We start from the raw sequence: 12,370 nt of genomic DNA on the forward strand, positions 1-12,370 counted from the left end.
CAATTTTGCTAAATTGAATGACCCTGTCATTTTGACTTCAGAGGTGTCTCATAATAGTTGGCACCTTTCTGTGGTTTGAATTCTTGCAGTGTTGCTTTCCCATCTCAAATACACGTTGCTGCAGATACTTAAGGCCCAAGAACACAGCCAACCCTCCTTGGTATTGCATGGTCTACACACGTTTGTAGGGCCTGCATATCTTTTTGGGTGAAATCCCATTATTATCCATTTTCCTTAGCATTGATCTTTATCAGAAACACTAAACCAGGGATGGCTAGGGCATGGACTATTGTTTGGGGACTACAACTCCCATCATCCCTAGCTAACAGGACCAGTGGTCAGGGATGATGGGAATTGTAGTCCCCAAACAGCTGGAGGGCCAAGTTTGGCCATGCTTGGACTATTGGAAGGCATCCTAAGAACTTTACCTTAGGATGAGAATAGAAATCGCTGTGCAGAGGCAGCAGGAGGCTCCATTAGCTAAAGTGGTACCAGGTTAAGAACGGTTTCAGGTTAAGAACAGACCCCTGGAACGAATTAAGTTCGTAACCAGAGGTACCACTGTACAGCAACAGGAGGCAAGTCTGAAGCAAGAAACAAGAAGAGACAGTTGGTCCCTCTTAATGGACATTCTTAACTAACTGAACAGAACTGAACACACACTGAAGGGAGGGGCTGATTCCAGAGCAAAGCACACAAGCCCCGCCCACCAGATACCAAGCACTCTACTATTCAAATTAGGCCCTAATGTTTTTCTTACAATCCCCTTCTCAATGTGCCTAATTTGAATTAATATTAATTTAGCATGTAAATTGTCAAAACTTTCTTATATAAACATTCAGCATTTTTTTCCTGGTTTTGCTTCGAGATAGAAGGTCTTGTTCCCTTCCCCACTATTCAGGTCAACTTTACAAGGTTTAATTTCCATTACTCTCACCAAACCTTTCTTTGGCAGGTCTGCTATAATCCTGAAGTCTCTATGTCCAAGCCTTTTGTGCCACAGATGAACACAGGTTGCATTTGAATTCTTCTTGACCATATTCACTCTTTCTTGACTGGTATCCAGCACAGAGATTCCATTATTTTCAAAACCTTGTGCAGGCAAAACTGCATCTTTGGTGAGTTTACATTTGTTGCGATTAAAATTTACATTAATTTACATTTACACTTGGTCAGGGTTGGCACATTCAGCAAACTGAATGTCCCACTAGATACTAAGCAGTCTACTATTCAAATTAGGTTCCAGTGTTTTTCTTACAAGAGCACCCTCATGAGTGCCTCTTTTCGTGCCCCCACCTCTGCCAGAGAAGCGGTGCCAGTGTAGGTGCTGATTTCCTGCTGATTTCCTGCAAGATCTTGCAGGATTTCATCAAAGTCTTGCAAGATATCAAAGAGAGCAAAAGATCTCATGAGATTTGGGTAAGATCTTGCAAGCTCTTTCAGGGAATCCGCTCCAAAGCCAGCAATGCAGTGCTGGTACAGCAGCCCCTCCAAGTGTCCCTATTTTCCAGGGACATCCGTGATATAGAGAAGCTGTCCCGGTTTCTGATTTCATCCCAGAATGTCCTGCTTTTCCCTAGGATGTCCCTATTTTTATTGGAGAAAAGTTGGAGGGGTATGGTAGGATGTCCCTAGTTTCATGCTGGCCACATGACCCAGAAAGCTGTCTGTGGACAAATGCTGGCTCCCTCAGCCTGAAAGCGAGATGAGTGCCGCAACCCCATAGTCGCCTTTGACTGGACTTAACCATCCAGGGGTCCTTTTACATGGAAGATGGAAAGCTTGTTTCCTGCTGCTTCGTGCCAATGGATTCAAATTACTGTATTTTTCGCTCTATAAGACGCACCAGACCACAAGACGCACCTAGTTTTTGGAGGAGGAAAACAAGAAAAAAAATATTCTGAATCTCAGAAGCCAGAACAGCAAGAGGGATCGCTATGCAGTGAAAGCAGCAATCCCTCTTGCTGTTCTGGCTTCTGGGATAGCTGCGCAGCCTGCATTCGCTCCATAAGACGCACACACATTTCCCCTTACTTTTTAGGAGGGAAAAAGTGAGTCTTATAGAGCAAAAAATACGGTATGAGAAAGGAGATTCCAACTTCAAAAAGAACTTTCTGACGGTAAGAGCTGTTTCCCAGGGGAATGGACTCCCTTGGAAGGTGGTAGACCCTCCATATTGGAGGTTCCTAAGCAGAGGTTGGATGACCATCTGTCATGGATTCTTTAGTTGTGATTCTTGCATTGTAGGAATTTTGGCTTGATGTTTCTCTTTCGGTCCCTTCCAACTCTATAATTCTGTGATTACATGATCTCCCTTTCACAACCTGTCACAGCACAAGGCCTTGAACTTTGACTGTTACATTCTGACACCAACAGAGGTCACTTCCCCCAACCCAAGCACAAAACATAAGACATACCCACACACTATCTGCAGGTTCAGATGTGGCATACATGTTGCTGAGGATACTAGCAGCAGATGGATATTGCCCTTGTGTGCTGCTTGGAAGTTTTCTCAGAGGTGTTGGGATAGCCACTGTGGAAACAGCGTGCTGAACTACATGAGCCAAAATATAACCCTCTAGACTCCCTGATCATTGAGTACTTGTTCAGTTAGACAGGTCATGTGCTGTTTCTGACTTCTAAAAGGAAGCTCCAAGATTGGCGTGGCCACCAATAATAAAGTACCAAAGCTTGATGGTGCTGGTCCATCGAAGGCACTGCTCTTGGAAACCTCCAGGCCAATTTAAAAAGAGCAACTCTTCCCCTACGTATACATTCCAGTTCATCATTGCCTCTCCTTTCATGAATGTAGTTCATATACATACTTATAAATGTACTTTTAAATTATCAAACATATTAGCAATCAGCTAGGAAGGTAATAATATAATTGGCATGGATTTTTGTGTGTGTGGATATGTATGTATCTATGTATGTAAAAGTTTGGTGTTGGAAAAGCTAATTATACATTGCAGGTGCTTTCAATCAGTTTAATAGGACAACATTCAACTATCAATGTTACATTTACAAAGAATCTAATTACATGTAATTAAATAATGTTGAATTTACAAACAGCTGACTATATGCAATTATCTTTCAGCAGCTTATAGGCCATACATCATCAAGTACTTATCATTTTAAAATTGCTTCCCAAGTGAGCAAACCACCTTTTATTTACAATAATGTACCACTATGAAGCCAAGCATTTTGTAGTTAATCAAGTTTGTAGAACTTACAAATTGGAATCCTGAAATAGATGAATCCAGGAAGCATGAAAATTGGTATATCATAACATAAAAAAATGCAATGAAGCTAATTACTTGTGTAATTGATTAAGCTGTTCTGTTCTGCGTTGTAAATTGGTTGTTGGTTCCTTAGGAGAATGGAATCCCATTCCAAATTTGACAGGAAATTGACAGCTGTGATCAACTGTTTGAGACAGTTCTATAACTTTGATTAAAGCAGTACTTGATCGCATTGCTAAATACTAAGCTAAATAATTAAAATGCGGGGGAGGTACCTTTCAGAATTTGGTGTGAGTGCAGTCATTTAGAGTTGCTAAGGAAATGTGTTATTTATTTATTCCATTCCCTTTCTCCAAGGAGCCACTGGTGACACTCGCGGTCCCTGCTCCCTTTTGTCTTCAAAACAATTCCTTGACATGGGAGGAGGCTAAAGTATCATGGCAGCCCAAAGTCACTTAGTGAACTTCATAGCTGAGTGAGATTTTAAATCTGGATCTCCCTTGCCCAAGTCAGACATGCTATCTACTAAATGGGTCCTCAATACTGTGTTAAATGGAGTAGACTTAATACTAAATGCCTTGACATTTGACCACATTGTGTTATGTAAGCCATACTGAGCATAGGATGAGGTGAGAGATGCATAGGCTGAAGTCCAAAGATCCATGCATGGAGTGGAAATCACTTCCATACAAGCGTAGGGGTTAACGAATTTTCCCTTACCAGCTGCAGCCTCTTGTGCTACATCAATGGCACTCTGAAAGGTTCTGTTTTCAGGAGTGTCTTGAGTCTCTCCCTGTCCCCCTGAAAGCCCTGAACTGTTGCCCATGTGGAGAAAGGAGCATGATCCTTTGGATCCTGGCCATAACAAAACAAAACAAAACAAATCATTGGCATCTATCAGGAGAATCAAAAGGAAATTGTAACTTGAGGTAATGGACACCCAGAACAAAAAAATACATTAGCCAGGGTTAAATGGGAGTACTGATTATCAAGCTGTTATGTAAGGGAAGTCCATTTGCTGGTCCTGATCTTCTCATTGAAGAACCCTTAAAAGGTTACACCAGAACCCTGAGGGTCCATGGAACACTGTTTGAAAACTAATGCAGGAGGATTTTGGATCGTTAATCAGTCAATTCCTTAAATAAAACCAGAGAGTTTTCATAAGTTCTCTGAGGAGCACACTGAAGGAACAAAAAGACTTCACTTAACCTAGAAAATGGAGCATTAGCTTTCTTTTGGACCTCTGATATCCCAGTACACACCTAGGAAGGGCAGAATGGAGGATAATAAACAAGGTCGCAAGATGAAGACACATTAATTGGCAGTAACAGATAGGTAGCCGTGTTGGTCTGCCATAGTCAAAACAAAATTTTTTTTTTCAGATATCTGAAGAAGCGTGCATGCACACGAAAGCTCATACCAAGAACTAACTTAGTTGGTCTTTAAGGTGCTACTGGAAGGAAAAATTTTTTTTGTTTTAATTGGCAGTAGTACATGTGAAAAGGATGTTAGGGCTGTACTTGCACACAACCTGAAACATGAGTTTGCAGTGTGATGCTGCTACAATAAAGTCTAATACAATTTTAGGTTGTGTTACTAGAACTATGGTTTCCACATGAAGTCAAAAACCCACTTAATTCTGCGCTTGTGAGACCTCATCTGGAAGACTGTATCTAGTAACGGGTGTGGCACCTCAAGAACAATTTTTTAAAAATAAGTCTTTTGAGGAAAGGTTAAGGCTGGAGAAGACTGAGGGGAGAAGGAATGAAAGTACTCTTCAAATACCCATAGCAGGGCTGTCCAACAGGTCAATCACGATCTACCGGTCGATCGCGGGGTCCTTCCCCCCCAAAAAAAAGAATTATGAAGCTTTCCCAAAAAAAAGCTCAACAACTCTGTTCAATCCAATGGGTAGATCACTGCTGCCAGTTTTTTAATAGTGGTTGTAGATTGCAGTCTCTTGAAAGTTGGGCAGCCCTGACCTATAGCATAGAAAAGGGGGAAACTATTCTCTGCTGTCTCAGGGAGAAGGATTAGATTTAATGGCTGAGCATTAGGAGAAACTTATTAAGACCACCTTCACAATGGAACCAATTGCTTAGAGGAATGGTAGGCTTTCCTGTGGCAGACAACTTGGGCAGAGACTAGACGGCTATCTAATATTGTCAAAAGTAGCAACTGGGATGTAGGTTAGAATGCTGAGTATGTTTGGGGGGAAAGTAAGCAAAGAAATAAAGAAAATAGACTACATAAATAGCTAGGGAGGACTCATATCAGCAATACAGTACAGGGGAAGCCCTCCAGAGGCTCCTGGACTCTGATTTTCATTGTCCTTGACAGCTATAGTTTCTGGGGCTGATGGGAGTTGCAGTCCCACAACATCCCCAGAGGTCACCGTGTTGCTTACTCCTGGCATGTGCTTTGTACTTGAATGAATCTGTGGGCTGCAGGTCTGGGACCTTGCCTGACATCCTCTGCCAGTCAGAACAAACAATCTGGGATAGATGGGACCAGCAGTCTGTTTCAGTATAAGGCACCTTGATAAATTCACAAAGATTCATTATCTAATTTATCTTGTATCGTCAGTTCCCTGCCACTTCTGCAGAGCTGTTTTAACCTACCATATCCTCTCTTCTGTAAAATGGGATGCAAAATTTAGAACCGAAAGGGGATAAAATATAATCCACAAATAATGCTAATTCTGCAAAAACAACAACAATCGCTAACATCACCACATACTTCACTTAGTGTCCATGAATAGTCCCTATTAGACTTATCTAGATCTGGGACAAGCAAGCAGAAGTTATCTAGGTGTTGCTGGACTCCAACTCTCATCTGCCCCAAACATGATGGGAGTTGTAGTCCAACAACATCTGGCGGGCCTTAGATTGCCAACTCCTGATTGTTTTGGTGGATCTGGGCCTACTAAGAGGGTGTTGAGTAGCAGCAGCATAGACAGGAATTCACAGAGAGATTATTATTTTGCTTTTACGGTGTTTCAGTGGAAACCCATGAGGACATTTATGTTAGAGGCAGATTTCAGCTCATTCTTGGCAGATTGCCAAGTAACAGCTTCAGCATACCCTTTAGAAAATAGAGTCGGGCATAGCGGAGCCTTTTAATGACTCTAATATTTATTCCTTGCCATCTTCCAAACAGATATGGCAGCTTTGCACCAGGGGAGCAATATCGGCACATCCTTTGAAGGCAAACTCGATTAGCATCATCTGAAGAAAGATGACATTTGGGGAGCATTATCACCAGGCAAACTCAGATCAGACAGGGTTGAGCAGGATTCAAAGCAAACAACAACAACAGGCTTGGGAAAGGAATACTCAGAAGAGACCTGTCAAGGCAAGTAGATATAGATAAACAGTACAGGTTAGTTCAGGGAGCTAAAGAGGGCAGGTGCCGCAGGTACCACAAATCAATGGTGATGGTGGCTGGGTGATGGAGGAGAGGAGCACCCACTTGTAAATACCAAGAAGTGGCAGCAAATTACGCCTCAGCATTTTGCAAGTCTGCAGTTGCCGTTTGGCACAGGTGGGGCTACTAATGTCACTAATAGGGCTGGGCGATATCTGCTTTCCAACATCATAATATATCGTGGTACCTCGGGTTACAGACGCTTCAGGTTACAGGCTAACCCAGAAATAGTACCTCGGGTTAAGAACTTTGCTTCAGGATAAGAACAGAAATTGCGCGGTGGCGCGGCAGTGGGAGGCCCCATTAGCTAAAGTGGTACCTCAGGTTAAGAACAGTTTCAAGTTAAGAACCGGACCTCCAGAATTAATTAAGTTCTTAACCCGAGGTACCACTGTATTGCCAACTAAACTTTGTGATATGGCAGTATATTACAGTGTCAGAAAGGAGATGATTAGTGTCACTGTGCACATCTTCTGCCTCTTCCTGAGGAGGACGGGTGGTGCTGCCACAAGTGGAGCACATCAGCCGGGGCACCGCATGGCAAGGCACCCTGGAGTCGCTGGCCTCTCCAGAACCACCAGCTCCATTATGCGGGATGGGGCTTACCTGTCCCCCCCCTAAATATTTTATTCAAGTTGGCACCCTTGGATCAGAAGAAATTTATTATTGAAGTTAGTGTGTTTAGATCTGTCTTGTGTCTTGAGACAAGAACAAACACTTTATACTTTAATCTCAACTGAGTGGGGAAGGAGTTTTCTTAACTTGGAACTCTGGAGAAGCCTGACTACTGGAAAGCTGTAAAACTGATGTTCTGTTGGGACACTCTGTTGATCACACTGGTTGAAGTGTGCTGAAGCACCAGCAAATGGTGGGCCCATGTCTGACAGGCCAACTGACTTCTACACTGCATGGCCTTAGAACTCCAAATAAAAAGCCCACTTTGTGAGTCATAACTGTGGGCCTGTTGCCCAATTATGCCTGTTGCCCTGACCTCTGCACATATAGCTGAATGTCTTGACCGTACATGCCACTCTGTGCATATAGAAAGGTCCCTAATGGCACACCCAGAGTCTATTTATTCTGGCTCAGTTCAGATTTTTGTCTGAATAAATTTATTGATATAAGAATATTAAAAGTTTTGTACCGATAGATAATCTCAGCACTTTATGTCCGGCACATGAGTGACAGCAGAATTTAAAAAATGGAGCTCATCACAAACACATTAATAACTCCTTCATCAAAATCTTGAGCCAAAAAAAGTGAGGACCCATTTTGCCAGTCATCGGGATTGATTCTCTATTAAATAACAAATGGCTTCCATGAAGCTGAAGACATTACTCAAAGGACTGTTCTTCATTAGTTCAGCTCATGGGTCATATGTGCAATTATAGTTATCAACATTGTCTCATGATGGATGGATTTCTTTCTCTCTCTTAAATTTCCATAAAGACAAGTGGCATTCTTCATCTTATATCTACTTCTCTGTAATTCAGAGTGCTATGAGATCTTTGTCAGAACTAATGCTTATTATATGCAAACTGATGGCCCATTAGTTTGATGAGTAAGACTGTGGTGGTGTGAAGACAGAGGTCCTGTACCTCTACATGCTGACCAAAGGTTGAGGAAGCAACCCATACCAGGTTCACCCAAGAGCTGAGCCCATCACACTTTGGCTTGTGATGGCAGAAATCATGTTGTGCCAGAGGAAGGAAGCACTAACATCTCTGTTTAGTCATTGTGTCTCTTCATTTTACAGTATCAACGAGTCTAGGCTTCTCCAGTACCAGCTGATGACAGGGAAGAGGGAACTGTGGGATTCCCTGGGTGGTATTGTCTTTTTATTATGCCATAATGATGTCAGAGAACAATTATTGGCAGCTGCAAAGATTCTAGAGCTGCTCTGTAAGAGTCTTCCCTGGGCTATATAGAAGAACGAACAGACCTCCTTTCACTCACCATGGACCAATCAGTTCTTTTGTTGGCAGAGTTCTCTCCTGAGGGGCAAGCTAGCCACAAAGAGGCATAGAAGCCAAATCATGCTGGAGACCTGGCTCCCTGAAGTGGATCGTTCTCTGGACTGAATTTGCTACCACTCGTGAGGAGCAGGCCTACACCTGGAGAAGCACTCACCCCTGCTTCTTGTTCAGTTCTTAGTAGTGATGGAAAGCACTTCTAGCTGCAATCAGTGAAAATGTGAATTTAGATGCATAAAATGTAAGTGAAGAAATATGGGGGAACCAGAATCTAAGCCAGATGAGCAAAGGACCCATGTCTGACCCTGGGCTGTACCATTTGAAATTGTAAATAAAGGGATCTCCCATGTAAAATACTCCACAGACCTGCAAACCTGGCATGTTGGGAGGAACTTTTCAGAAGTCATTAGAATAGTAGTGGTGGTGGTCGTTAGAATAAAGTGTTATATGGTAGACTTAAATTTTGGTTTATGTTTTGGTTTGACAATGGTGCGGGGAGCAGAGTGAAATGGAATGCCTGATCTTTAAGCAATCTTGATAGTTCAGTTGAGTGCTCTAGAAAGTTATTTGCTGTTATTCTGTTTCTTTTTCTTTGGTGATCACTTGTAGGGAAGGAAGATTGTTTTCCATAAACACGGTTTTAACAATGAGTCCGTAAGTGATTGTGGAGGCCAATTCTAGATCCACACGTCCTTCCACAGTGGGGACATTGGTTTTTAGGCAGGAGTTGATAGTGGTGTGGATTTGCCAAGCATGCATTCCTTCTAGCATGTTTCTCCCTTGTGTCCTGAGTCTGAGTGTCATCAAAGCCCATGACACCTTTGATAAGGTTGTTGGAGCGCTCGCAGGCAAGTGTTTCCCAATTTTTATACTATATTTTGTTTATATTATATTTTTATAGTATTTTATATAGTGTTTATACTATATTTTTTTAAAAATTGCCTTGAGACAGTCTTTAAACCTCTTTTGTTGACCAGCAACATTACGCTTTCCATTTTAAAGTTCAGAATAGAGTAGTTGTTTTGGAAGATGATAATCAGGCATCTGTACAACATGACCAGTCCAATGAAGTTGATGTTGAAGAATCATTGCTTCAACATTGGTGATCTTTGCTTCTTCCAGTACACTGGTATTCGCCTGTCTTCCCAAGTGATGTGTACAATTTTTCAGAGACAGCGTTGATGAAATCTTTTGAGGAGTTGGAGATGGTGTTTATCAGTGGTCCATGTTTCACAAGCATACAGTAAGGTTGGTAGTACAATAGCTTTGTAAACAAGCATTTTGGTTTCCTTGTGAATGTCCTGGTCCTCAAGACTCTGGACTTCAATCGGGAGAAAGCCGCACTTGCAGAGCTCAGGCGATGCTGGATTTTGCCATCAATGTCAGCCCTTTTGGAAAGATAACTGCCCAGGTAGGAGAAGTGATCAACATTTTCCAATGTTACACCATTGAGTTGGATTTGTGGCTCTGCAGAAGGGTTATTTTGTGCTTGTTGGTGCAGCACTTTGGGTTTTTGGATGTTGAGCGATAGGCCAAGATTTTCGTAAGCTTCTGCAAAGATATTTAGGATGGTTTGGAGGTCATCCTCTGAGCATGCACACACTACGTTGTCATCAGCATACTGAAGCTCTATGACGGTAGTTACGGTAACCTTGCTCTTTGCTTTCAGCCTGCTCAGTTTGAAGAGCTTTCCATCTGTTCAATATATGATTTCTACTCCAGTGGGAGTTTCCCTTTGACAAAGTGTAGGATCATGGCAATGAAAATAATGAATAGAGTTGGGGCAATAACACAACCCTGTTTAACACCTGATCCCACTGTGAATGGTTCACTTTGACAGCCATTGTTATCTGTGATTGCTGCTGTCATATTATTATGGAGGAGCCGAATCATTCTGTTTTATTAGTGCTAGAAAGGCTGTGGAATTGGCAAGGAGTTATGATGCATTCATCTGCACTTGTCTCTGTGGGATCTGAATGATATGCAGAGCTGTCGACCAAGGCAATCCTCCTTGTATATTTAATTGAATGCCTTTGTTTCCTTTGTGACAGAGATAGCTAGCTTCCGAATCTGCAGTCAGGTCATGAGTCCAATCCATGCTGATCTCTGACTTGGGACTTTTAGCCAGAAGGAAAACAAAATTTACTGTTACTGGTATTGTTAAAAATACTATAACAGCCCCTCCAAGTATCTTATTTTACAGGGACAGTCCTGGATTTACAGAAACCATCCTGGTTTCTGATTTGATCTTGGAATGTCCCGCTTTTCCTTAGGATGTTCCTATTTTCATTGGAGAAATGTAGGAAGATATGGAGTTATGTGACCCCTGAGCCAAGGAGATAAATAAATTGCAACCTTTAGAAGACATTTGAAGGCAGCCCTGGATATGGAAGTTTTTTATGTTTAACGTTTTATTATGTTTTTATATATGTTGAAAGCCACCCAGAGTGGCTGGGGCAACCTAGTCAGATGGGTGGGGTATTATTATTATTATTATTAGTGAATAGGATGTTCCTACTTTCATGTTGGAGGAGAATTGTTGGAGGGCATGCTATAATGGTGATAAAAGTTGCAATTGAACCAGTATTGCCAAAGAGATAGGCTAGAATAGGATGCAACCACCAAAGTTTCTTGATTGGGATTTGGGTCTCAGTCAGCAAATAAATGTTTGTTTTGCTTGTCATTGCAGTCATTTACCATTACCTCAGAATGTGGCAGAATCGCTGTTTACAAGCATTCAAAGAGCTACCATAAATTGCTATTGGAAAATGGGCATAGTGACTGTTTTGTAACTTTTGCCATAGAAAATGTGGTTGTGTTAATGTTAGTGCAAATGAGAAGTCCCTTCTTCAAATTGTTTGGGCCAACAGGAACAAAAGTCAGGAACAGGAAGTCAATGTATGGCATTAAAGACTAACGACCAAAATGTCATCACATATGTGGAAAAACCACCCATAAAAAAGAGAAAAATGCACTAAATCCACACCAGCAATGATTGGCTGTATAATGGGTTATTTACTTTTTGGATTTTCTGTTGTAGGATGAATCTGGATTAAATGTTTTTAAAAAATAAAAATACAGGCTGGCATTTTGATGCTAACAATGCCATGTCAATGCTGTGAAAAACATGCATGCATAAGCAGCACTGATGGTGTAATAAACTCATTTGGAAGCACTTGTCACAATCACAACATAAAATTCAGGACTGCTTGGAGGAGAACTGCCCACCCAAGTAACATCTTTATTGCATATGTATGCAGTGTCAATTTCAATGCTCTAGATGGCAGAAAATATCTAAAAACCCACTACTCTTTCAACTTTCTCTCATAAAAACTGTAAAATACGAATACACAATGGAAAAATCTAAATGCACTGTTGATGGTTCTAGCTGTCTTCTGCTGCTGTTTTGGGGGTTAAACTCCAGTGCTTAGAATTCCATGCCTGCTATTACCTTAAAATTGATGCCAGTGCTACCATAACATTTGCCTTTCATCTTCTGCAGATGTTCATATTCTAAAGTTACCAAACAAGTGCTCTCTTCTCTCTCTCTCATTCTCTCTCTCTCATTCTCTGTCTCTCTCTCTAACCACCTCTCCACTTGTGATAAAAGCATTGAATAATGGCTGAAATCAAAAGAATTCTGTGATCATCTAGAGATGGCTGCCCTTCTCTCCTACTGACTCCGTTTCTTGCAACTAAACATCTCCTTCTCTTTCATTACTGCATTAC

The 12,370-nt window shown here is 41.6% G+C and overlaps 1 long non-coding RNA gene across 1 annotated transcript; it reads left to right on the forward strand.

The window, feature by feature from the left end:
- The first annotated feature begins 422 nt into the window (after positions 1-422).
- LOC128413897 (uncharacterized) lies at positions 423-8,760 on the forward strand. The gene is made up of 3 exons (XR_008330512.1): positions 423-1,118; positions 6,402-6,623; positions 8,654-8,760. It is a non-coding gene; the product is annotated as an uncharacterized LOC128413897 (long non-coding RNA).
- The last annotated feature ends 3,610 nt before the right edge of the window (positions 8,761-12,370 follow it).

This window comes from Podarcis raffonei, chromosome 5 (genome assembly GCF_027172205.1).
Source record: "Podarcis raffonei isolate rPodRaf1 chromosome 5, rPodRaf1.pri, whole genome shotgun sequence".
NCBI classification, from domain to species: domain Eukaryota; kingdom Metazoa; phylum Chordata; class Lepidosauria; order Squamata; family Lacertidae; genus Podarcis; species Podarcis raffonei.